General features: G+C 33.0%; 1 pseudogene; it reads left to right on the forward strand.

Annotated features, from left to right (window-relative positions):
- Positions 1-9,433: 9,433 nt before the first annotated feature.
- On the forward strand, positions 9,434-25,341 carry LOC107846073 (annotated as a pseudogene).
- Positions 25,342-25,353: the final 12 nt, after the last annotated feature.

The raw sequence follows: 25,353 nt of genomic DNA on the forward strand, positions 1-25,353 counted from the left end.
CACCTAACATTACTACAATTAGTAGAATAATGAGGAAAATTAAATTCATTGCTATTTATTTATATTTTAAAAAGCAAGATGGAGTCAGAGAGCAATTATCATAATTAAAGAGGAGCTAAAGGTATAAATTAATGCAAAGCATGGAGTCTTTTGATAGAGTGTATTAAAAATTAATGACAACAACAACAATAAATTCTGTGTATTTCCACATAGTGGGGTCTGGAGAGGGTAAGATGTACGTAGTCCATATCACTACCCCAGAGAAGTAGAAAGGCTGTTTCTGATAGACTCTCGGCTCAAGACAAGGAATAATAATCAAATCTGTGATTAAGCATGGAATGTATTACGTAAAAATTAATACATCCATTAATTTAATGTGTATTAGTAGTCCCTTCTTTGATATATATCTTTTTATCTTATCTATAACTAAAGTGGGGGTATTATGTAAAAAAAAATTATGTAATTCGTGTTATTTTTAATACATTGATATCAATTTAACGTAATCAATCTATAAAAACATGAGAAATTAATGGGATTAAATTTCCAAAATTATAAAGGTAATTAATATCAATTATTTTCATATTTGAACCCTTTATACAATTGTAGATTAATTAAATATAATCAAGCTACAAAATTAGGACAGATTTATGGTAAATAAATATATAATATTAATAATAATTTTATTGCTATCAAATTAATTCGATTAAATTGAACTAGAAATTAGTTAATATTGACAATTATTTTAATAAAAAAATATATGGAAAGATTTGTAATTGATATGCATATATTGGTAAAAAAACAATGAAGTTGACTACTACTTTAGCTATAAATATATTTTAAAATTTACATACAACATTAAATTTAAGGAACTTGAGTCTATATATTATGATCATAAAATTGATTATAATTAATTGAAATTAATTAGTTGATTGTATAGTTTTATTACAACAATTTCGTACATCATTTATTTAATAAAAATACATATAATTAATTGATTGATTTTGTGCAATCTACTATGATTTTATTAATTCAAATGAAATGATTTTTTAAATGATAGGTTTGGATTATAAAAATAAAGGTGATTACTGTATGACTTTAGCATTTCTTATGTATTAAAAAAGATTTATAGTTAAAAAATTGTCATCCCTCAAAACAATAAAATTTAAACTATTTTAGTGAAACAATGAAAGATTGAATATAAGAAAATCTGTAATTAAAAAAATAAATAATTGTCACCTCATTTGAGTTTTTAGCAAATTGTAAAGAAAATTAAATAATCAAATTATAAATTGATAAGAAATTTTTGAGAAATAAATCAATAATTAGGAAAAGAAATAGTCGTTACCTTTTTAAAATTCTTCCCAAAATTATAAAGGTAATTAATATAAATTTGATATAACCAAACTATAAGAATATGTGAAATTCATAGGATTAAATTTTTGAAATTATAAAAGTAATTAATTTCAATTGTTTCCATATTTGAGTCCATTATGTAATTGTATATTAATTAAATATAGTCAAGCTATAAAATTAGGATAGATTTATGGTAAATAAATATATAATATTAATAATAATTTTATTGTTATAAAATTAATTAGATCAAATTGAGATAGAAATCAGTTAATATTGACAATTCTTTTAAGAAAAAATATATACAAAGTTTCGTAATTGATATACATATATTGGTAAAAAAACAACAAACACTAACTACTACTTTAGACATAAATATATTTTAAAATTTACAACATTAAATTTAAGGAACTTGAGTCTATATATTATGATCATAAAATTGATTCTAATTAATTGAAATTAATTAGTTGATTGTGTAATTTTATTACAATTATGTCGTACATCATTTTTTATATAAAAATAGATATAATTAATTAATTGATTTTGTGTAAGCTACTATGATCTTATTAATTCAAATGAAATAATTTTTAAATGGTAAGTTTGGATTATAAAAAGAAAGGAGATTATTGTATGACTTTAGTATTTCTTATGTATTAAAAAAAGATTTAGAGACAAAAAATTGTCATCCCTCAAAACAATTAAATTTGAATTATTTTAGTAAAATAATAAAAGATTGAATATAAGAAAATCCATAATTTAGAAAAAAATAATTGTTACCTTATTTGAGATTTTAGAAAATTATAAAGATAATTAAACAATCAATTGGCTATAATCAAATTATGACTTTATAAGAATTTTTTGAGAAATAAATCAGTAATTAGGAAAATTATAATCTTTACCTTTTTTAAATTCTTCCCAAAATTAAAAAGGGAATTGATATCAATTTAATATAATCAATCTATAAAAACATGAGAAATTCATGGGATTGAATTGCCAAAATTATAAAGGTAATTAATATTAATTGTTTTCCTATTTGAGCCCTTTATATAATTGTAAATTAATTAACTACAATCAAGCTATAAAATTGGGACAAATTTATGATAAATAAATATATAATATTAATAATAATTTTATTGTTATCAAATTAATTAGATTAAATTGAGTTAGAAATCAGTTAATATTGGCAATTATTTTGATGAAAAATATATGCAAAGTTTCGTAATTGATATACATATATTGGTTACAAAAATAACGAACATTAACTTCTACTTTCGCCATAAATACAACAACAACAACAACAAACCGTGGGGTCTGGGGGGGTAAGATGTACGCAGTCCATACCTCTACCTCTGCTGAGGTAGAAAGGCTGTTTCCACTTTCGCCATAAATATATTTTAAAATTTACAACATTAAATTTAAAGAAATTGAGTCTGTATATTATGATCATAAAATTGATTCTAATTAATTGAAATTAATTAGTTGATTGTATAGTTTTATTACAACAATTTCGTACATCATTTATTTAATAAAAATACATATATTTAATTGATTGATTTTGTGCAATCTATTATGATGTTATTAATTCAAATGAAATAACTTTTAAATGATAAATTTGGATTATAAAAATAAAGTAGATTATTGTATGACTTTAGCATTTCTTATGTATTAAAAAAGATTTATAGACAAAAAGATGTCATGTCTCAAAACAATTAAATTTGAACTATTTTAGTAAAATAATAAACGATTGAATTTTAGAAAATCTGTAATTGAGAAAAAAATAATGGTTACCTTATTTGAGTTTTTAGCAAATTATAAAGATAATTAAATCATCAATTAACTATAATCAAATTATAAATTTATAAGAAATTTTTGAGAAATAAATCAGCAATTAGGAAAAAAATAATCGTTACCTTTTTAAAATTCTTCCCAAAATTATAAATGTAATTAATATCAATTTGATATAATCAAACTATAAGAATATGAGAAATTCATGGGATTAAATTTTTGAAATTATAAAGGCAATTAATATCAATTGTTTCCATATTTGAGTCCTTTATGTAATTGTAGATTTATTAAATATAATAGAGCTATAAAATTAGGACAAATTTATGGTTAACAAATATATAATATTAATCATAATTGTATTGTTATCAAACTAATTAGATTACATAGAGGTAAAAATCAGTTAATATTGACAATTATTTTAATAAAGAATATATGCAAAGTTCCGTAATTGATATACATATATTGATTAGAAAAAACAACGAATATTGACTACTACTTTAGCCATAAATATATTTTGAAATTTACAACATTAAATTTAAGGAACTTTAGTCTATATATTATGATCTTAAAATTTAATCTAATTAAGTGAAATTAATTAGTTGATTGTGTAGTCTTATTACAATTATATCGTACTTTATTTATTTAATAGAAATATATATCATTTATTAACTAATTTTGTACAAACTATTATGATCTTATTAATTCAAATGAAACAATTTTTAAATGGTAAGTTTAGACTATAAAAAGAAAGGAGATTATTGTATGACTTTAGTTATTCTTATGTATTAAAAAAAGGTCTAGAGATAAAAGAAATACAATATTACAATATTTTGGGGTTATTTGATTAATTTATCACATTTCAAAATATTGTTTATATCAATTCAGTGATGTTTATATGGAAAAGTTAAATTTTGAAAAAGTAAATATCTTAAATTTCATAATTTAAGTTAATTTGTGTGCTACTTTGAAAAAGTTAATTTATAGTTTACATTTTATTTCTATTATATGGATAATTTGACCTCATATGGCTATTTATAGCCATTGAATAACACAAATTATTTGTTACACTTTTCTTCTCTCTCTCTCATGGGTATTTCTCAAGTTTTTCATTATGAGTATGTAAATATTCACTTGCCATATTTCTGGATCCTTGTAAATATTCACTTTCCATATACAGATCCTTGTAAATATTCACTTGCATTACTTGTCCAAAGTAATGAAAAATGATTCTTCACGGCAGAGGCCTTAGCGTTCCAGTGTTGATTCAGACTATTAGAAGATTGACAAAGGAGAAGGTACAAATGGCTTCTGAAGTTTCAAGCATGCTACGGAATCAAGTTGCTGAAAGGGATTCTACTAAGGAAGAAGCCAGCATACTACAGGCAAAACTAGATTGACAGATACGAAGATTGAAGACAGAAAAGAATGAGTTACAATCAGTACTGGAAAAAGAGTTGGATAGAAGATCCAACGATTGGTCTTGAAAACTTGAGAAATACCAAATTGAATAACATAGACTCCGTGAAAGGGCGAGGGAGCTTGCAGCTCTACAAAGGGAAGTCTCTTCATTTAATGAGAAGGAAGTAGATAATAGAATCAAGATATCATTTTTGGGGAAACACCTTGAAGATTTGTCTAAGAGAATAGAGCAAGTGTCAGAGGAGAATCAAAATCTAAGGCAGCAGCTCACTCAGTTACAAGTGGAATATCAAGTAGCTCAATACAATAGAGATTATGTCAGGGAAAACTACCTGGAAAAGGTTAAAGAGCTTAAATCGGAGACTTTGCTGACAACTGTGCTTAGGGAGAAGCTCTATTTCGAGGAGATGGACATAAAGCAAGTTCAAGTTGATCTAGCCACAACAGTTAGAGATAACGATATTCTCAAATGTAAAGTGCAAAATGCACTAGACGCTCTTTCTTATGCCACACCCAAGTTGAAATATCTTGAGTTTCAGGTAAGGAGGCAATGTTAAGACTTTCTTATGAAAGAGGGTCAAATCACAATCTTGAAAGACTCGATAGGCAAACCTTTCGACCTTCTTGCAAGTCCTGATTCTCTGTTGGAGTGATGGATGCTAAATGGACAAACTATAATTCATATTTTGTTCATTGACTATAGTGTTCATACTTCTTGTATACTTATTGGTTTTACTCTTATTCTTTCCCCCCTTTGATACCTGTTAAATAGAAAGTTTGCTTCTTTCTTTTGCAACCTTTTTAAATCTCCAATTGTAAACATTTCTTTCACTTGCTGGTGATCAAGACAATGAACTTTTTTTGCTTTATTTGGTTTTGTAAGTATTGGCTATTTTTTGTCTTTTGAAGTATTTTGGGAGGATTGGTGCTACCATTTTCTTTTCATCTCTAAGTAGAGGTAAGGTTTGCATATATTCTGCCCGAATATACATCGGGTATATTGTTACTGTTGTATGGAGATTGTGTGTATAATAACAATTGTATATTTGATGTCCGGTCATCCACACTTTCATTCCTTGCAGGGGAAAGCTCATTAAGCTTACTGAGTTAAGTTCTCATTGATGTATTCTTTCACTAAGGTTGTCACTGGGTAGCTACAAAAAGAACTTGTCTAACTGGGCATTTTATGTTCAGTTTGTGCATATATTAAGTAACGTCCAAATTTTTAACCATATAACTTTACCTCAAAATAGTACATGGACCAGAGCTGCTCTTAAATCTGGTCGGTTGGCAGACTCTTCCATTTGATCTGCAATCAAATGCCTGCTTTGTCTCAGTACATTTTATTCTGTTGTGCTCATTCACACATAGTTTATGCCAAGAATGTGAGACATATACAGAAGCCTCTAGTTTTATCTTCTTTATATAGTTTTAAACTTCATTTAACTTGCTATGAGGGAGTTCCACCCTGCCCTCTGATCATTTTTTCAGATACCCTCTTTCATTTACCTCCACCATGTTTTAAATTTCCTTTCAGTACCTGATGCTTCACTGCTACATTAAATATTGTTTGCACATTTTTAAACTATGCACTGCGTTCAATTTCAAAAAATGAAAAAAACTATGCACTACATTGTAGAATATTTTGATCATTTTTTGGTATGTCAGTATGTTTTTTATGTTTGTGCTTACATCAAACAGAAATAGTTATTATGAAGGTGGAATTGGTTTTTGACCCATTTTTCTTTTGCGTGTAACTTCTGAAGTTATTTGGGATCCATTATTTATATGTCAATGAGAGTCTTTGATGTCTTTCCTGATATTGTTTATGCTTACATCAAGCAGACATAGTTATTATGAAGGTGGAATTGGTTTCTATACCATTTTCCTTTTTTGTGTAACTTCTGAAGTTATTTGGGATCCATCATTTATATGTCAATGAGAGTTTTTGATGTCTTTCCTGATATTAAACCTGTCATTTTTTCTTTAACAAGTCTAATCTCCTTTATACCTGGCTTTCTGATCTTCAATGATGCAAACAATTTCTCTTCAAAAACTTGCACTTACCTAATTCTTGGTAAGATAGTCTTACAATCTTCTATGCTAAAAGATGCCTATTGGTGGTTAGTTTTTTCACCAGGAGGTTGCATTGGAAGGTACAAGCATACATGATATTGGTAAAACCAGCAAGAACCATATTTTTTTGAAAATTATAGCATATATACTATGTGGGCAGTATTTTCTTTACAAAAATAAGCCTCTGTACTTTACAAGGCCTCCAAAGTTGCAAAATGGATTCAACACCCTCTACAAGAAACTCTTAACGTCAAAATAATAAGTTGTCTGATCTTATCTGCAATAAGAATGAAGAGCACTCTGTTTAGTTTGGAGCCTGTCCCTAAGATCGTCTAGACTTATCCTTATCTTCATTGCCTTCTATTTGCTTGTTATCTTTGTTCTTCCTAGAACCTGCATTTGAGAACCTTGTGTTGTTGTCTCAAGTTAATGTTTAAGTTTTCTTTCCTTACTGCAATGTATCAAAATTCAACTTGTGGTGCTGCTGAAAATATTGGAACTGCTGCAAAACCTAATGGCATAATGCATGAACCTGTACGTGCTGATAGACCCAATGCATTCAGTAACAACAACTCAACTGTTCCCTCTTGCATACAAACAGCAGTTGATATTCCTTCTCAAATAGCAGGTCCATCCATGTTTGAGCTCCCAAACCATGCTCTTGTTGGGCCTGGGCATGAAAGTGGTGTTAGAGTGGGTGAAAGTCCCACATTGTTGGGGAGTGAACTGTCGATCTTCTTATATGGACTTGAGCAATCCTCCCCTCATGTGCTAGGTTTTGGGGTTGAGTTACGCCTAAGATCCTTTCTTTACACAATCAACCATCTTTTCTTACATTAGAAACGGACAGAGCAGCTGTAAAGAATGTTTTCAACCTGAAGGGGATCAAGTGGGTAGAACCTGGGAGCATTAAAAACGTACTAAGCAACTGGAACGGGGATGTAAATGTAATAAAGGAGGAGAGATGGAAAATTGTTAAACATGTATATGGTGGACAGTTTGGACAGAAAAAAACAAGGGTTGTTTTGAGGATGTCCAGAAGATCAACATGAATAGTTTAGCACTTCTTTATTTTTGGTGTAAACACGAAGATTAGCTCTAAAAGAAGACATCATTGATGTGCTAGACTGTTTATAGGCAATAGAAAGACAAAGTAAGATGTAATACTTTTTGAAGGGGGAGATCATTCTTGTTGGCTAGGGATTTCAACAAAGATGGGAAGAGCTCTATATAAAGGATAGGGATGACTAATATGACAACTCGTTTTTTGGATGGAACATAATTTTTGTTATAAGGTATGGAAGATATGAAGATAGGCCAAAATGTTCTCAACTAACAGACTTTTAAAATTAAGAGCCAAAGAATGCTAAACAATGGGTGTAACTCAAATCTATTTGAATAAAAGGAATACTAACTCTGAGAGAACAAAACACACTCTCCAGTATTCCAGTAAAAATAGTAGATCTTAAAATCCCACTGCTAAGCAAATTAATTTAAATGCTGCTTTAGATTAGAAATTCACCTTGTTATATTATGTGTTCAGTGAGTTCTCATTTATACTGCTCATCATATTTTCTGCACTATCTTTTCAACATTTTCTCTGAAGTCTATAATTTACTCTTCTTCACTTTGAACTTGGGCTCTGCAGGGCTCTGTATCTTGGACTTCTATATGTTGGTTCACTTGTAGTACTTCTTGTGTATTCTATCCTGTATGGTCTGATAGAAAAGGAATCAAACTGGCTTGGGGCTACAACATCAGCGCCATGATAATCCTTGGTGGTTCATTTCCTACATATATCTGTCTCTTTTTCTGACTCGTATTGTGAAATAATTTCTTATTTCTTTGTGGTAAGTAATGAATTGACTAGCTTTTCATTCAATCAGATTGGAACTTGGGAGCTTGCTTGTATGGTTTTAAGCTTCTAAAAAGTCGATTCGTCGTACTTTTTGTTGCCGGTACATCTCGGGTGTTCCTGATCTGTTTTGGAGTTCATTACTGGTTTGTTGTTAACCCATGCTAATTCATTTTCTTCCATAATCAAGTCTTCTTATACTTATGGCATATGCATCCCTTTTAATATTATTTGTTGAAACTTCTACTCTTTTGTTATCAAAAAAAAATCTTTTAATCTTTTACTGCAATAATTTTGTTTCAGGTACTTTGGACATTGTATCAGTTATGCAGTTGTAGCATCTGTGCTGCTGGGTGCTACTATTTCACAACATTTATCAGTTACAGACCCATTAGCAGCTAGACGAGATGCCTTAAAGAGCACAGTTATATGCCTTAGAGAAGGTTTCTGCAGAAAAGACCAAAATAGCTCCACAAGCTCTTCTGAGGGGTGTGTCTCAAGTATCAAATGCAGTAGTAGTGCTGATGCTGGTCATCTTGGTAATGAAACTTTGCCTTGAACTGGTGATGGCAGTAGCTGGAATAACATTGAGGGGATTAATAGTGATAAGAGCATAGGCAGTGGAAGACCAAGTCTAGCTCTATGTAGTAGTTCCTGTCGTTCAGTAGTTCAAGAGCCTGAAGTAGGATCATCATATGTTGACAGAAATTTAGAGCATAATAGTTCATTGGTTGTTTATTCTAGCAGTAGCCTTGAAACCCAAGGCAGTGATTCTAGTACATCCACTTCTACAAACCAACAGATACTGGACTTGAATTTTGCACTTGCATTTCAAGAAAAGTTGAGTGATCCCAGGATTACATCTATGTTAAATCGTAAAGGAAGACACACTGATCATTAATTAGCAAATTTATTTCAAGATAAAGGGCTTGATCCTAATTTGCAGTGATGCTGAAGGAGAATGGATTGGACCCAATGATTCTAGCCTTGTTGCAGAGAAGTAGTTTGGACACTGAAAAAGAAAATCGCAACAGTAACCCTCCTGTCACTGATTCAAATGATGTTGAGGATGTGTTACCTAATCATATTTCATTCTCGGAAGAACTTAGACTCCAAGGATTAGGAAAGTGGCTTCAACGTTGTAGAGTAATGTTGCATCATGTAGCAGGAACTCTAGAGCGAGTATAGCTTCTTTTCAGTTTAATCTTCATTTTTGAAACCGTCGTTGTGGCTATCTTCCGACCAAAGACAATAAAACTTTTGAATGCTACACACCAACATGTAAGAAATGCATTAGTGCTTTTAAATTTCATTTTAGTGTATTTGGAGTACGATGAATCTAAAATGTACTCCATATGGTTGTATTTTCCATTTTCTAACAAAATTTTGTAACACCCCGCATTTCGGACGAGAACAAAAATTGTCATTTTCTTCACGTAAAGGTTCTAAAAGCCATAAATCCAATGCAAGTTTAGTTAATAAATTATGTAGTGTGGAAACCTATTTGAGCATTAATTGAGATCATAGAGGTCCCCAAGCTCAAGGACAAGTTAAAAAGTTTTTCTATCGTTCAAGTTTTAGTGAGCGTTGAAATTTAGGTCAACTTCAATCGACTATTACTCTTTGCATATATTGAATTAGAGTTCCTACTATATACCAAATGAAAGGTATTCGAATTATTTTTCCAATGATACCAATTTCTGAAAATTCTGACACCCAATGAAGAAGTTATGGCTTTGGAAAGTGGAGTGTGTAGTGCAGCATAAAGTGTGCGATGCCCACCCTAACTTATCCCATAAGGTGTGCGACGCACACCCTAACTTATTCCATAAGATGTACGAAGCACAACCTAATGTGTGTGATAAAGAGTGCGCTGCACAACCTATATTATGCGATAAGGTTTGCGCCGCATAAATTATTACTCAACTGACTTAAACACTCCATTTTGAGGCAAAATGGTCCTTTTTCCACCCTTATTTAGCCATAAACACGAAATTTAGTTCCCAAAAAATACCAAAATACACCTTTATTCATCAAAATTGCTCAAGAACTCTCCTTAGATTTTCAAAATAAAAACCCAAGCAACTCAAGATTCAACCGTGGGCTTTTGAAACTAATTGCATATTTGGAATCTCCAGAATGTAGGCTTCAAGAAGCACCTATCATCTTCGCATATAGAGGTACGTGGGGTTATCTCAAAAATCTCATGGACTTAAAAATTTATGTTTTAAAAATAGGGGTTTTGAAATTATGAATATCATCCCGTTTTAAACATTTTATGATATTGATTTGGTCTTTAGGCCTATTCTCGAAGTGGTTTGATAAATGATATATGTATATGCATGTATTCTGAAAAGATGTTAACTTGAGAGCATGAATTATATGAAATCCCTCTTTTTATATGATCTGGTTTTAAATTCTCATATGATATGAAATGTTTGAAATCATCTGGACAAGCGTGACATGAAATATTTTGAAAATGGTCATGGTTTTGACTTGCAATGAGAGGGTTGTAATGTTGAAATATGATGAATATAATGGTTGTATGAAAGAATGATGTGATATTGATGGCTTGCAAGTCGGGTATGATGATACCCTATAGAATAAGATATGTGATTGAATTAAATGGAGTTTGATGCATTGATTTTACATGAGATAGGTGGATGTTCGAAGAAGGCGTTTGAGTGTAAGGGCTCATCGCTGGAAACCATGTTTGCCGACATGGGGATTTGGTACCAGGCTAAGTGATCTTGTATACTTGACCTTATGTCATTCCCAAATTAGGACTATGGTTAGGAGTCCAGGCTAAGTGATCTTGGGCACTACTATACTTTATTAGGTCGAGGTGATCTTGTGCGTCTTCCCCTCACTTATACTCTAATCTCGGTGGCAACCGAGATTTGATAGTGGGTGTAAATGTTATATGTAGGGTATAACACCTAGCTCAGCTGCATTACATTGTTGTTGAAAACTATTACATTATGCCTATGTGTTTTCAAATGATTTGATATGGAACTGCTTTATAATAGTTCTCACCTATATTTGGAGAAAAATATTATATTTTGTTTTTGGTTCTCTGCGTACTAGTACCTTTGTATTGACCCCCTTTCCTCCTAGGTTTGGAGGCATAGTTTAGGGGTCCAGATAACCAGTACATCTCTTCCGAAAGATTCGCAGAATAAAGTGGTGAGCCTTCTATATTTCGGAAGGCCTGATGTTTGTCAGTTCATTTATTATTTAGTAGTTTTGGGTCTACTGGGGGCCTTGTCCTAGTTTTCAGATAGTAATTTGTTTTAATCATGTATTAGAGATTTTGCAGATGGTTGTTTAGATGCTGATATATGTTGTGCGATATTATTTCCCCTTTGTTGATTTCATTTGATTTATGACCATGTTTTTTGTAATATTGTGTATCTTCCGCATATCTTATTATCATATGAATTATGTGCATGATTAACAGATAGATAGGGGTGTTTCGGGCTTCCATGATTCAGAATACTCATCACGGCTAGGGCCTTGGTTCGGGTCATGGAAAACTTGGTATCAAAGCATGGTTCATGGTCCTAGGGTGTCTGTGAAATCGCAACGGGTAGAGTCTTATTTATAGGTGTGTAGCACGCCACACTTATAAGCAGGAGGCTACTAGGCGTTTAGGAATGTCTCTCTCTTTTCATGTTCTAGTTTATGCAATAGAGTAAGAATGTTCCTCTTTTATACTCTAATTCGTGCTATGGTGTCGCCCATACGAAAGTAAAAAAAAAGTCATCCCAAATTCTTTCCTTACTCTAATGTCCTCAGATATGTCTCATTATTGAGGTGATTCAAGTACAGAAGTTTAGAATATAAATGGTATGGTCCTTTCTAATTGAACCATATAAGAGTTAAAATTTGTGCAAGGACTTGAGAAGAGTCTGTTACTGCTTCAATGTGTATTGATTCCGATGTAACCATTGATCTTGATGGAATCGTGCTTTTCATCTTGAGGTCTTAATTGTATTTAGTCCCTTTCAAATTTATGTTACAAATGTCTTGCTTAAGGGGGCGGGGGATGATGTGTAGTAGAATATTGGAACTGTATTTCCACCCGAATAGTAGTATGCATTAAAGTGTTGTTGTCATGACCTATTGGTAGTGAAATTAGACCAAGAAGTTGGTGATGTGAAGTCACAAAGTTAAAAGTCGGAGCAAGGGTGACTTTTGTGTAAATGAATATTTTAGTTGAATAACCGATGTTCGAGAATGATTTACCGCCTTATGGTGATAGACTAATGTGGTAACTAGCAGCATGTGTGGATGGTATGGTAGTCCGTGGAGGAGGTGTTTGACTTTGATTTTATTTATACAGAGTAAGATGTGTATTCTTAGTTCATTGGATATTGTGTATTAAATTTCTATCTCACGTAATCTTGTCATCAAGGTGTTGTTGAAAAAAATAAAGTCAAGTGAAGCTCTGTGGGGCTCATCCAATACAATAGCATAGTTGACTTGTCATTCATCTCATTTTCTTGTTCAAAATACAAAATCAAAGTCTAGTGAAGTTGTGTGAGGCCTATTTCGATTCACTAGCAAGTTGTTGTCCAACTTGTTGTTCTTGTGTTGGTTTAACATATATATATAGCTGAATCTTTTTGCTTGAGATTGAGTTGGTAAAGAGGTGATTTGTCCTTGTGTGTTAGTTTAGTAGAAGGTAGAGAAGAAGTTGTTAGTTAGGGTGATTTCTTGATTGCTTGAAGTGTGAAAATGGCTATATTAGCCAGTAAGTTGTAAGTATTGACTCATGGTTGTTTGTGGAATTTGAAGGTAGTCTACATGTATGTTTGGGTAAGTAAGTATTAGGTGAGAAATCCGTATAAGTAGAAAAAATTGTATGGGGTTATAATATAAGATTAAGGTTGATCATGACTATTATGTAACTTTACCCCTTGACCTTCTTTTCGTTGGTAATTGTAAACTAGTACTACTTGTGAGAAGGTATGTAGTAATTTTTGAGGTACTTGTATAGTATGTCCCAAATTTTATGGACTACCATATTATGTTGCATTGTTCAGTAGTGATAGATGATTGGTACAGGACTATATGCTTGAATTTAATTTAGAATGTGGTGGTAAAAATAGTGGCATAAGATTAATGATGTATGTTGTTTGGAAGTTCTAGTGTACTAGTCTTCCTTGATGTCTATTTTATGGTATCCAAGTGAGAATCATGCGTAAGGTTGGGTTGTAAAATGATGTTTAGCACTAGACATTAAGTTTTGAACAATTGATGTCCATGAAGGTGGATGTGATGATTTCTTGGTTAATGATACTAGTTTTATGGAAGTAATCTAATAGGCTTAAACGATATATGCAAGAGATTAAGTTTATTTGATTCGTAGTGAAGTATAATGTTGCATATATAATGTAGAAGTATGTCCAAGGTGATCTGACGTTGCGGTATTTTATAAGACTATTACACATTTCTGTGACGAGTGGTACCGTTGAGTTGCTAGGTGGAGAAAGACTAGTTAGATGGTATATGGTGTTCGAAATAGCCAAGTTAAGGAGTTTTGATTGATAGTGTTGAGCCTTTTTATATGATCTTGATTCTCATAGTAGAGAGATGTAAGTTTGGAGTCGCGATATTTGTAGGCTATGTCAGAAGTAGTATGATTCATTGAAGGCTTGATGATATCCATGTTGAGTGATAGATTCTAAGTTTGAGTTTTTGAAGGTTGGACTAATAGAAATAAGAGTTAAAGCACTAAAAGGTGTGCATTCCTACTCTGGGGATACCCATGAAGACCCGAAGTTAGTAAGTATGCAAGTATTATATGATGACAACTGGGTCTATAGAATGATAAAGTGTATCTCAGAAGGTAGTATTAACAGTGGGTTTTCCACTTTCAGGTGTAGTCATTTGGGTTAAGTTCCATGATATGCGTGTATAGTAGTTTTCCAGACCCCAGAGTGCAGTGAGTGTACTTCAGTTTAGAGTCTAGTAAGGTATCTCCCAAACTTAATATGATGGCTTGAAGCTAAGGGGGAGATGATAGAGCGAATAACCAAGTCAAGCTTTCAGATTATAGTACTGATGTTAGTATGACATAGAACATTAGAAGGGAAGAGTGAGGTTCAACCTATTCCGGTCTCAGTATTTGTCGGTTATCCTAATACCTACTTATACCTCACGTTTCAGTTCCATGATTATAGTTTTGCATTAACAGACGTGCTTTTTTACACCCGAAGAAAAGATACTTAGGCCATCAGTAGCTATTGAACCCAAGCCATAAGGTAAAGATGCTTATCATTTTGTCCATTCTCATCTAACGTTGTGATAGGTCATCTATTTCCTCTCTCTTTTTATTCTCGTTTCAAGATTTTTATTTATTAGATGAAGAAAAGGGTTTCATGTTACTATGTGGTTTGGCTTCAAAATTCTTTCCTTGTCCTTCAAATTAATTTAGGGAGTTGCCCATGGAGCTTTCAACATTAATTGGAAAATTAACTAAATATGATTGAATAGTAGCTATATTCTGATTTCATCTGTTCTTCCTTGCATGGATATTGGTTGAGAAGCCTCTTATACCTCCTCTGGCTGGTCCTTCTCCTGGTGCTATTCCATCTATGTCACTGCAGGTAAAGTTGTGGAGGCTTAGGGCAGGGATAAATGACTTTTGAATGTAGAGACCTTATGATAACTATTTTCCCCACATCTTTAGCAGTTCTAGCCTATGGTTCCAGCCCAGTAGGCAAAACCTTATGGTTCCGGGTCATCTCAACAATTTCTGCCACTTGGACATGCAAATGTTGCGATGTCTCAACCTTCTCAAATCCAATTTCCTCAACCTATGCAACAGGTTACTGGCAGACCTATTGTAGGAATGCATAGTATGCCTTAGGGACCACCTATTCCCCATGATTTTCAGCGGAATCTTCCGATGTCAAATAACCACATGCCTGGTTCTGGTGGCCCAAATTTACATCTTTCTTCTTCATATAATGTAAGGTCTTGGGAAGATATTTTGTGGTTATTGTCAATTAGTTTCTGATGTTCCATTCATAAATTGATGAAATACATTTTTGTTATCGTCTTTAACAGAAGGTAAATGCAGATTCTTCTGGCTCCCAGTATCAGACACAGATAAATGATCATAGGTTTCCATCAGGGGTACAACCCTGGATGCCAATAATTAATCATAATGTTAATTCTGCGACAACTATGAAGAAGACTGGAGAATTAGTAGCTCCCTTGGTTTTTCCGGTGAGAATTCAATGTGTTTTATTGTACCCGTTTTGCATAAATATTGTCAACAAGTATGCTTAAATTAACGGGTTAATGGGTGTGTGCTGACTGAGAGAGTCAACATTTGTGTTCTATGATAGTTTTTTGTGAGCAAATTAAGATTCTAGTGAACAAAAAAGGTGTAAAACCACGGTATACCAGAAAAGGAGCTCTGCAAAAATATCATTTTCATTCAGATCCAATCTTTTTACCACTTTGTGTTCTCCAGACAGAAAAAAGAGCATGCCGATTTGGCTTTCTGGAATTCTTGCTTTTGGATTATATTCACATAAGTTTCTCATATGAATAGGTTAATGTCTGCATCACAAACACCTAATGTCTTTTCTATAAACAAGTAGTGGATATGTTGACCCCATCACTGCCAAGAAATCCCTCAAGTATCCACAGCTAGTGCTTTGTACATCATTCTGCTTCCATTAGCACTGGAGATAATAGGCCCCTTTGTTTCAGTCCTCTTTGTCAAAGTTATCATATGGGCTACCGTTCACCGCTACCAAATTCTACCTGACTTTTGATCAGCAGAACTTCATACACCTCTACCAATAACTTCATTTTGACCCTATTTCTCTATTATCATACATATTTTACATATGGCTAAATGCTAGTAGCTATTGCTATTTTCAGCATCTTTTGATGATCAGTAGGCCAATTATGGTTGCTAATGTTGTCATATTTCCTATGGCTTTATTACTCCAACCAATTAATAACATTCTTACAATTCTTGATTTGATTTTTAGATACTTTTATAATAGAAGGACAAGAATCTCTATCTGGGAGAAACCTTGAGAGCTGATGATAGAAATGGATGTGAGGTCTCGTGTCATCGAGATTTTTATGGGTAGTTTTATCCAGTTTCCTGTGCTTATCAATGAAAAAAGAAGTACACAATTCTTTTTCTATGAATCTTCGTAGAACCACTTTTTCTTTCCTAAGTATATGTTATTTCTGTTGAAAGTTTGTTTAGCGAGCAGATTTCCTCGATCTTACTATACTATGTAGGCTTCATTTGGGATTCGCATTGACCTTTTATTTCCAATATAGTTCTAAAAGACTTTATATTTAACACTATTGTTCTAAAAAATGTGTTTAAGCATACACGACAGGATTATATTTGGTCTATTTTAAACAATTTTATTTACTTTCTGATTAATGTAATGTTATTGTAACTCTATGGCGATGTGGAGAGAGGAAACTTGATATAATATTGTGGTTCACACTTCTTATTCTGGTTTACAGAATAATAGTTTGGTTGGTTGCACACTTGCACCCAAGATTGTGACCTAGTGGTCAATGAAGTAGATTGAGAACCATGAGGTCTCAGGTTTAATTTCCAACAGAGATAAAAACACTAGGTGATTTCTTACCGTCTGTCCAAGCCTTGATGGATAGAGTTACCCAATATCTGTGCTGGTGGGAGGTAGTAGTACCTGGTGTAACTAGTCAAGGTGAAGGTTGGCCCAAACACGAAGTTTATCAAAGAAAGTTTGGCTGGTCGTGAGGGACAAGTATTAAGGGACCAACAACTGGAGCTGTAAGGAAGTTTGAACATTTTTATTCTTTTCTTTTTAAGATAAACAGTTTTTTTCCGGAGATATTACTTTGTATTCGTCAGCATTAAGGTTATGCTAGCAGTCCAAAAGAAATGAAAAATAATGAAAATAATGTGAGGATTCGAAGAGATCTACTACCTGTTATGCATTCTATACACATTGGCCCTTAAACAAAAAACAATAATCTATAATGCTATTCCATTTAACTTTCTGAATAGAATTATATTTATCTTCAAACTACCTTCAAATTTTCTCACTCCATACAGTCCACCAAATACAAGGAAGGATTATTCTCCCCCATTTCTTCTAACTCTTACTAATCCCCTCTAATCCAATAGGTCAACAGATTGTTGTGTGTCCTCTGATAGTCCACTTTACTTCAACTCAGTAGATCTGGCATGTGTTCTGGCATGGTCCACTTTACTTCTATTAAACTAAAGGTTTCAAAAGGGCGGGGTTGGCTGGATTTGGGCGGATCAAAGAGGTCTGAGTTAACAAATGGTCGGATTATTAACCCGCCCTAAAGCTACTTAGGCTGAAATGGGTTGGGTTGAAATGCTCTAAAATGCGGGTCGTAACCCAACCCACCTAATTTGAACCCAAATTTAATTGCTTTATTTGTTATTTTATAAACTTTAAGTACTTGAAAAATTATTATCTTTTTTTTTTTAACTTGGTAACTTTGTATTATATCACATAGTACATGGGTTGTACTGAAACCTTTATATACAAGAGTACTCCTAAATTAACTCTTCTATATCTAAATTTAGTCTAGAACATTAATTATCGAGGCAATATCATTAGAGTGTAGTTGATTACACCAAAAACATAAAAGCAAAATGCAGTTGAGTTTAACCTTCTGCACACTATTCTTTATGCTCTCAAAACATCTAGAATTCCTTTCTTTCCATATAGCCCACCATATAGCACCAAGGATAATTCTCCATCTACCTCTGTCCTTCGTATGTACACCTGCTTCTCCCAGCACATTAAAGTCTTGGATACTTTCCTAGGCATTGTCCTGGAAATGCCTTTTATTCTTAAGACGATTCTCCAAAGTTGTTAGGTGTACTTACAATGTAGAAATACATGGTTAACCGTCTCTAAAGTTTCTCCACAGAGGAAACATCTGGAGCATAAGGTTTTCCCTTTTTTCATGACATTATCTTGTGTTAGAACTACTTCCTTGGTCAGTAACCATACAAAGACAAAGCACGACACTGTGTGAGGTATCCTAATTTTCCATATTTGCTTCTATGGCCATATTGGATCTGGGCGATTTATTTGGTTCATCATCTTGTAGGCTTTATTGACACTGAACATTCCTTTTTTGATTTCCCATCCACCACAGTACGTCCTTCCCTGTCTGTAGTCCATTGAATAAGTCCACGGTATTAAAAAATTCAACTACTCTCATTACCTCCCGGTCATTAATTTGCCTTCTGAAATTGAAGTTCCATCCATGTGGTGTCCATAATTCTGCTGTAGTCCTCTATTGAAACAAACCAAGTTGTAGATATCTCAAAAAGTCACTTCCATATTCCCATCCTCATGTCAATTATCCTTCCAAAACCTAGTCTTGTTTCCATCCATCACTTTAACCTTTGAGTTGCTTTTAACTTCATTCCACTAGTGTCTAATAGATCTAATAGATCTCTAGAGGCTAACCCCGTATGGTGTGGTCACTTCTTTAGTCATCCATCTATCTTCTTCAGGATATTTTGCCCCAATCACTTTCCTCCATAGCAGCTGGTTATTATTTGCATATTTCCACAACCATTTCATCACGAGAGCCTTACTTTGAATTTTTAGGTTCTTTATCCCCAATCCTCAAGTCTTCTTGTCAATTGTCCACCATAGAGAGCACTACCACTTTTTCTCGCATATCTTTGTTCCTTATTCTATTGCTCTTAGTATGCCCCCACACCAATCTCAACATCATAATTTCTGCTACATTTATCTTTCGAACATACGAGCTCTTGACCAGCCAAACACTCTGCCCCATGAAAGATAGCTAGTATAACAACCACTTTATAAATTTACCTTTAAGTTTATTTCAAAAAATTTCTTTTACATGGCAAGTTAGTCACTAGCTCTTTTGCAAGAGCTAATTGGGACAAAAAATACATAATCAGAAATTGATTCATAGAAAAAAAGCATAATTGTAGTTTATGAGTTTCAAACGTGCCCAAATGGAAAAAAATTATGGGGGGGGGGGGGGGCATGTGTTGGGTGTGGAACTTAGAACCTTAGTACAGGATTTGAACACTCTTACTATTACACTCAGTCTTGTTTTTTGTGGCAAGGGTGTTCATTAAAAAGTACTTAGAAATGACAGAATTTGACCTATATATATATATACACAAAATACGATTATCAGGCGAATGTTGTTTAGTTGATCACCCTTGGATAGCTATAGCTCGACCGTAGCTTGTCAATGTTTCCACCCTGCTTGTAGTTATATTCTACACAGTATATTCTAGTCCTTTTCCATGTGGGACATTATATCATTCATATTCTAACACTTCCATCCAGTATTGTACTGCTGGAAGTTACTGATTTCTACTCTCAGGGTACTGTTTATGTTCTATTTTTTGACTTGACCTGCTTTTATGCTGTTTTCATTGGGACAGAGGGTAGACGCATCAACTGACTGGAGAGAATTTATAAGTCCTAAGGGAAGAAAGTGTGTAACTTATATATTTTCTTGGCCTCTTTCCAATTGTTCTTCTACAATGTGTACTTTTGTGAGTTACTTATGCATAATGCTGATTGCTTTGTTTGTTTTCTGTAGGTATTACTACAACAAGGTTACTAGAACGTCCAAATGGAGAATGCCTAATGAAGTCAAGGTAATGTTAGATTTAAATCCAATATGGGTTTGTTTTGTGCTTTAAATAGCATGATAAGAAGGGATTGTTCTGTGCTTTAAATAGCATGATAAGAAGGGACAATATTCTGTTTTCTTGGATGCTCTAGTTCTCATAAAATCTTTATGAATTCACAGAGCATTGTAAGAAGGGGAAATATTCTATTTTATTGGATACTCTATTCTCATAAAGTTCAATTATTTATGAATTCACTGTTGGCTCGTGAAAAGGACACCATTTCGCACGCTTCTAATTTTGGATCCATTTTTGTTGTTAAAATATCATCCCCGGGTGCAGATGGTTCATTAGTCTCGGCACACGGTGCTAAATCAAGCCCAACTGTTGTGTCACCAGCTGCTAACTTACCAACTATTTTGGATTCAGAGTCATCAAGTTTATCTGGTAAGGTTTCTTCTCCGATGATTAAAACAGTCAAAATGAAGAATTCTTTAGAACCTGCTTGGCCAGCTATTGCTAATTCGGAGAAAATTGGAATAGCAGTAACCTTGGGAAATTCTATCATACCACTGGTGTATGTTTTCAGATTTATATGTTATAAATTTACCTCTTGTTTGTGTTGCTTCTTATTTGGAATTCAATTTTTCTGTAGTTCTGAGACTACTACAACTCAAGATGCAATAGTGTATGGTGATGGATTTTCATCGGTGAATAGAGAGGTACCTTGTCCTTCTGAAATACTTATGTGATTAGTTAATCACTACTAGTTACTGGTTAAAACACCAAGAAAGCTTTTCATAGTTGTTATGCTGGATGTTGATCCAACAATTTTGTAGTGCAGTTGTTAGTCAACTGCTAAAAGGTGAAGAATATGCTCTAAATTCCAATGAGGTTTGCTTTTTCCCTTTGTGCTTGATGTTGTACCTAAAATGCAGAATGTCAAGAAAGATGCTGCAATAACTGAAATCAGAGGTGCTACTCCTATGAGAAAATAGTCGAGCTGGGACCATTAGTTTTTAAGAGCAAAGAGGTATAGTTGATTATAGATTTTTGTCCTGTTTAATGTATGTTCTCGAAATTTCTCTTATTTCTATTTTAAGTATCTAATTTTATTTAGGAGGCAAAGAGTGCATTCAAAACTCTTTTGGAATCTGCAAATATTGGGTCTGATTGCACGTGGGATCAGGTTTATTACTTGACTGTTTTGTGCGTACCAAACAATTGAGGGAGATCATTTGACATGAATTGTATTTGTTAGGCCATGAGAGCAGCAATTAATGACCGAAGATATGGTGCTCTAAAATCCCTTTGTGAGCAAAAGCAAACTTTTAATGAGGTATCTCTCCAAGTCGGCATTGGAATGGGTTAGTTGCTGCTTCAATGTTTTAGCATACCGTATTGCAAAAAGATAGATTGTCTTTGATATCCAATTGTTTCATGTTTGGTTGACTTAAATATTTTGGAAAATGTTTTCCAAATCAACTTATTTAACTTAAATTTAGGGAAAATGAATTCCCTTCAAAAAGTAGGAAAAACATTTTCCAAAACTCTCTTTCAATCTCACTCTTAAGTTGAAATGTTTATACAACTCTCAAATGTATTTTCTGAAAAATATTTTTTTATTCACCAACCAAACACTGCATTTTCTGAAAAATGTTTTCCTTTCATCAACCAAACATAAGAAAACAAGTAAGAAACAAACCTGTTTTCTAGGAAAACATTTTCCTTCATACCAAACACAGCCAAGGTCTATAGTGATCATTTTGAAGTTGTGTGTGTGTTCTAGTATCTGAGAAAGAAAAAACTGGAAGCTGAAGAGAGGCGTGATAAACAGAAAAAAGCTCGAGAATATTTCAGGATAATGTTAGAAGTAAGTGAAATTTTCTTTTGTGGGTGTCTTCCATTTGATATATCATAATATTCACATTACCAGTTTCAAAAATAAAAAGATATTATCATAATATTCATGATGTGTTAGAGACTGGTATTTGACTTGTTCAAAAGAATAAGTGGTATTTTTCACAACAATGTCCGTTGTTCTCAATCTTATCGGATTGCAAGGAGCTGTCACCATCGTCAAGATGGAGATTTGTCTTTCACTTGTAATGTTAAGTTGTTTGCTGCTTGTTTTCTAATCTTGGTAATTGTTTGTATGTGTTTTGGTACCTTGAAGTTGATCCATTACTTGTGTAAGTTCCATTTGATCCACTAACTATTTGCTATTGATTATTCTGTAAGGTAATCTCCATATTCGAACATGACGAACGTTTATAGCTGTTGAGCGAGCTAAAGACCGTGAGGACATTTTTGAAAATTATGTGGAGGAAATTGAGAAAAAGGTGAAGCTCCTATTGCAGAACTTTCTTGTAAGCTTCTATATGTTAAAAACTAAGTGTGCGGACTGTAGTTTTCTTATATGGTCTTTGGCTCCTGACAAATTGAGTTAGCCTTTCATTTGAGATAGAAACAATGTCCAATTTCTTAAACATGGTATTAGAGGCAATCTATCTTGATGTTAGACTATTAGATGTTAGCCAACCTAGGTTAACTGATGCTACAAATGTCTCGTCTTGGTGTGTGATTAATGTATGAGAATCCCACAGTAGTAAGGTGTATGTGCTGTAGTTTCCTTATATGATCTTGGTCAATCTTCACCACCTAACCCAGTTTTCGAAGTTGAGTTAGGCGCTTGTCCACTTGATTAACAACAATCATTCCATTCTTTTCCTTTGCAGGATGTCTTTTAGTTTGTTCCCTTTTTTTTGTTTAGCTTAAAGAGTAGAAAGAAGGAATGTTGTAGATATTCAACTTAAAATCTTGTGTTCTTTGAATACATTTTTAATGGCTTCACAAGGGTACAACATTTAAATTTGTTCAGCATTGAATTCCAATTTAAACAGACTTCCATGTATTGTATGTAATTTTTCTTGAAACTTGAAACTGTGATACGCTTTTTCTCTCCCCCCTCTGTCCTAAAATAGAAAAAGTTTTTCAATACTTTTATGCTAGTGTAGTTAAAGTCTCTTTGTAAATATTGTCTTCTTTATAGAGAAATTTTTTTTTTTTTTACTTTGTACTGGATTTTATTAGGAGCATGCGAAGGCATTGGAGGAGCAGAAGCGCAATAGAGTGGAGTACTTAGAATTTTTAAAATCCTGTGACTTTATTAAGGTATTTGTTCGAGTGAAATTGGAATCAGTTCCTTTATTATGTTTTTCTATTTCCAGGAGATAGAACTTCCATAGTTCCATTCTTGCTGACTTCTTTTGTTCAGGCCAGTAGGCAGTGGCGGAAAGTTCAGGACTGCTTGAAAACTGATGAAAGATGCTCCCGCCTTGAGAAAATCAATTGCTTGGAGATTTTCCAGGTACAACTCATTTTTCTAATACATCATAAATAACTTTTTCCAAATATCTCATTTTGACGCCTCAGTTTTAAAGTTATGTTGTAACCTTTTCTGTTTTAGGAATATATACGTGATTTTGAGAGCGAAGAGGAGGAGCAAAGGAAACTGCGGATGGTATATTGCTTATTAGACTTGGGGGTTAAAATTAAATTTATGTTTGGAGACTTTGATTTATCTCTTTCTCACTGGGCATACACCGTTGATTCAAATAGAAAGAATTGAGGAAAGCTGAACGTAAAAATCGTGATGCGTTCCGAAAATTGATGGAAGAGCATGTTGCTGCGGGAATACTTAATGCAAAAACTAACTGGCGTAATTATTGCATCAAAGTTAGTTTTTCTTTCTTGTGTTCAGTGAGTGATTACCTTCATGAGTTCGCTTTTCATCTTTTTGAAATTTTCATCCAATAATTTCCTTCCTTATTTTGTGCTTGCAGATTAAAGATTTTGCTGAATATCTAGCTGTCTCATCAAATACTTCAGGATCAACAGCAAAAGACTTATTTACAGATGTTATGGATGAGCTGGAAAAAAGGTGAAATAGGTTGCTAATAGGAGTATTGAATTGTGTCAACTACATTTGTTACACTAAGCCATATTTATAGACTTTACACTACAATCCCTTTTCATTTGCTTTCACTTAATGAAGGTCTGAATCTGAATGGTTAAGATATCAGCCCATTAAGTGCTTTGTTTTTTTTTTTTGAAGATTCAACCTGTTAATACATCTTAATGAATCAGATGTTAAACAAAGTCTGAAAATCATTTAGATCCTCACTAAAAAGTTCAATTCATTAGGTAAAAAATAAAGTTAGTGCATTACTATGTGGGAATATACTGGGTTTGTTGTTGTTGTTGTAGTGCATTAAAGAATAGAACATACTTGGTAGGATAAAATCATGAGATTGAGATTTGAGAGTTACCCCTCTGCTTTCTTTATTTTTTTGAAAAACACATATTTTGTTGAGATAAGAACAATGACCGGTTGCTCCTATTAAACATCTATGTTGTTTTTCTTTATGCCAATTAGTTTCCTCTTTTTTTTTTACTAGATAGTAGTTATTTAGGCTGATAGGAATGGTATTGTCGTAAACTTTTAAGTTAGGGGTTCCATGCTTTTAATGTAGTATAGATATAGATGATTCTTTCAATCTAGCCAAGCTGTATTAAATGCTACTTCACGGACAATTGTAATTGACTTCTCCTCTGTTGACTACTGTAAATGGTTATATTACCTTAATTGTTATAGTTTCTCGAGCAGAACAACTCTGAGAAGTGATCATCAAACGTCCATGTTTTCACGTAGTTTCTTTGACTTTCAAGGACTCCTTTAAAGTATCACACAACCACACCATTGTGTTTCAGCTAAGACTGTATTTGTTTTTATTAATATTCAGACATTTGAATCATTTTGAATGCACATCTGAATGGTTAAGATATTGTCTCTAGATCTGAAAACTAAATGATTAAGGTTGGGTGTCTCTCAATATCTGAATGTGAAAAATTTATTTATTTCTAAATATAATATAATTATATATTAGAATTTTTTTTAATTTAATGCAATTAAATTATTATTCGATTAAAAAAATAAATATTTATGTTTGTTATTGATAGTGGAGATGGTTTGTAATGATGGTGGTGGTTGTAATAAATTAATTGATGTTAGTGATTAGCAATGTTGGTGATGATAGTTGTGATAGTAGAGATAGTCGGCATTGTATAACTGTCATTATTGGCAATTGGTAGTGCTGGTGGTGGTTGTGATGTGAAGTTGGTTAATGTTTGTAGTTAGAGGTGTTGATCG

This window comes from Capsicum annuum, unplaced genomic scaffold, assembly GCF_002878395.1.
Source record: "Capsicum annuum cultivar UCD-10X-F1 unplaced genomic scaffold, UCD10Xv1.1 ctg81847, whole genome shotgun sequence".
NCBI lineage: Eukaryota > Viridiplantae > Streptophyta > Magnoliopsida > Solanales > Solanaceae > Capsicum > Capsicum annuum.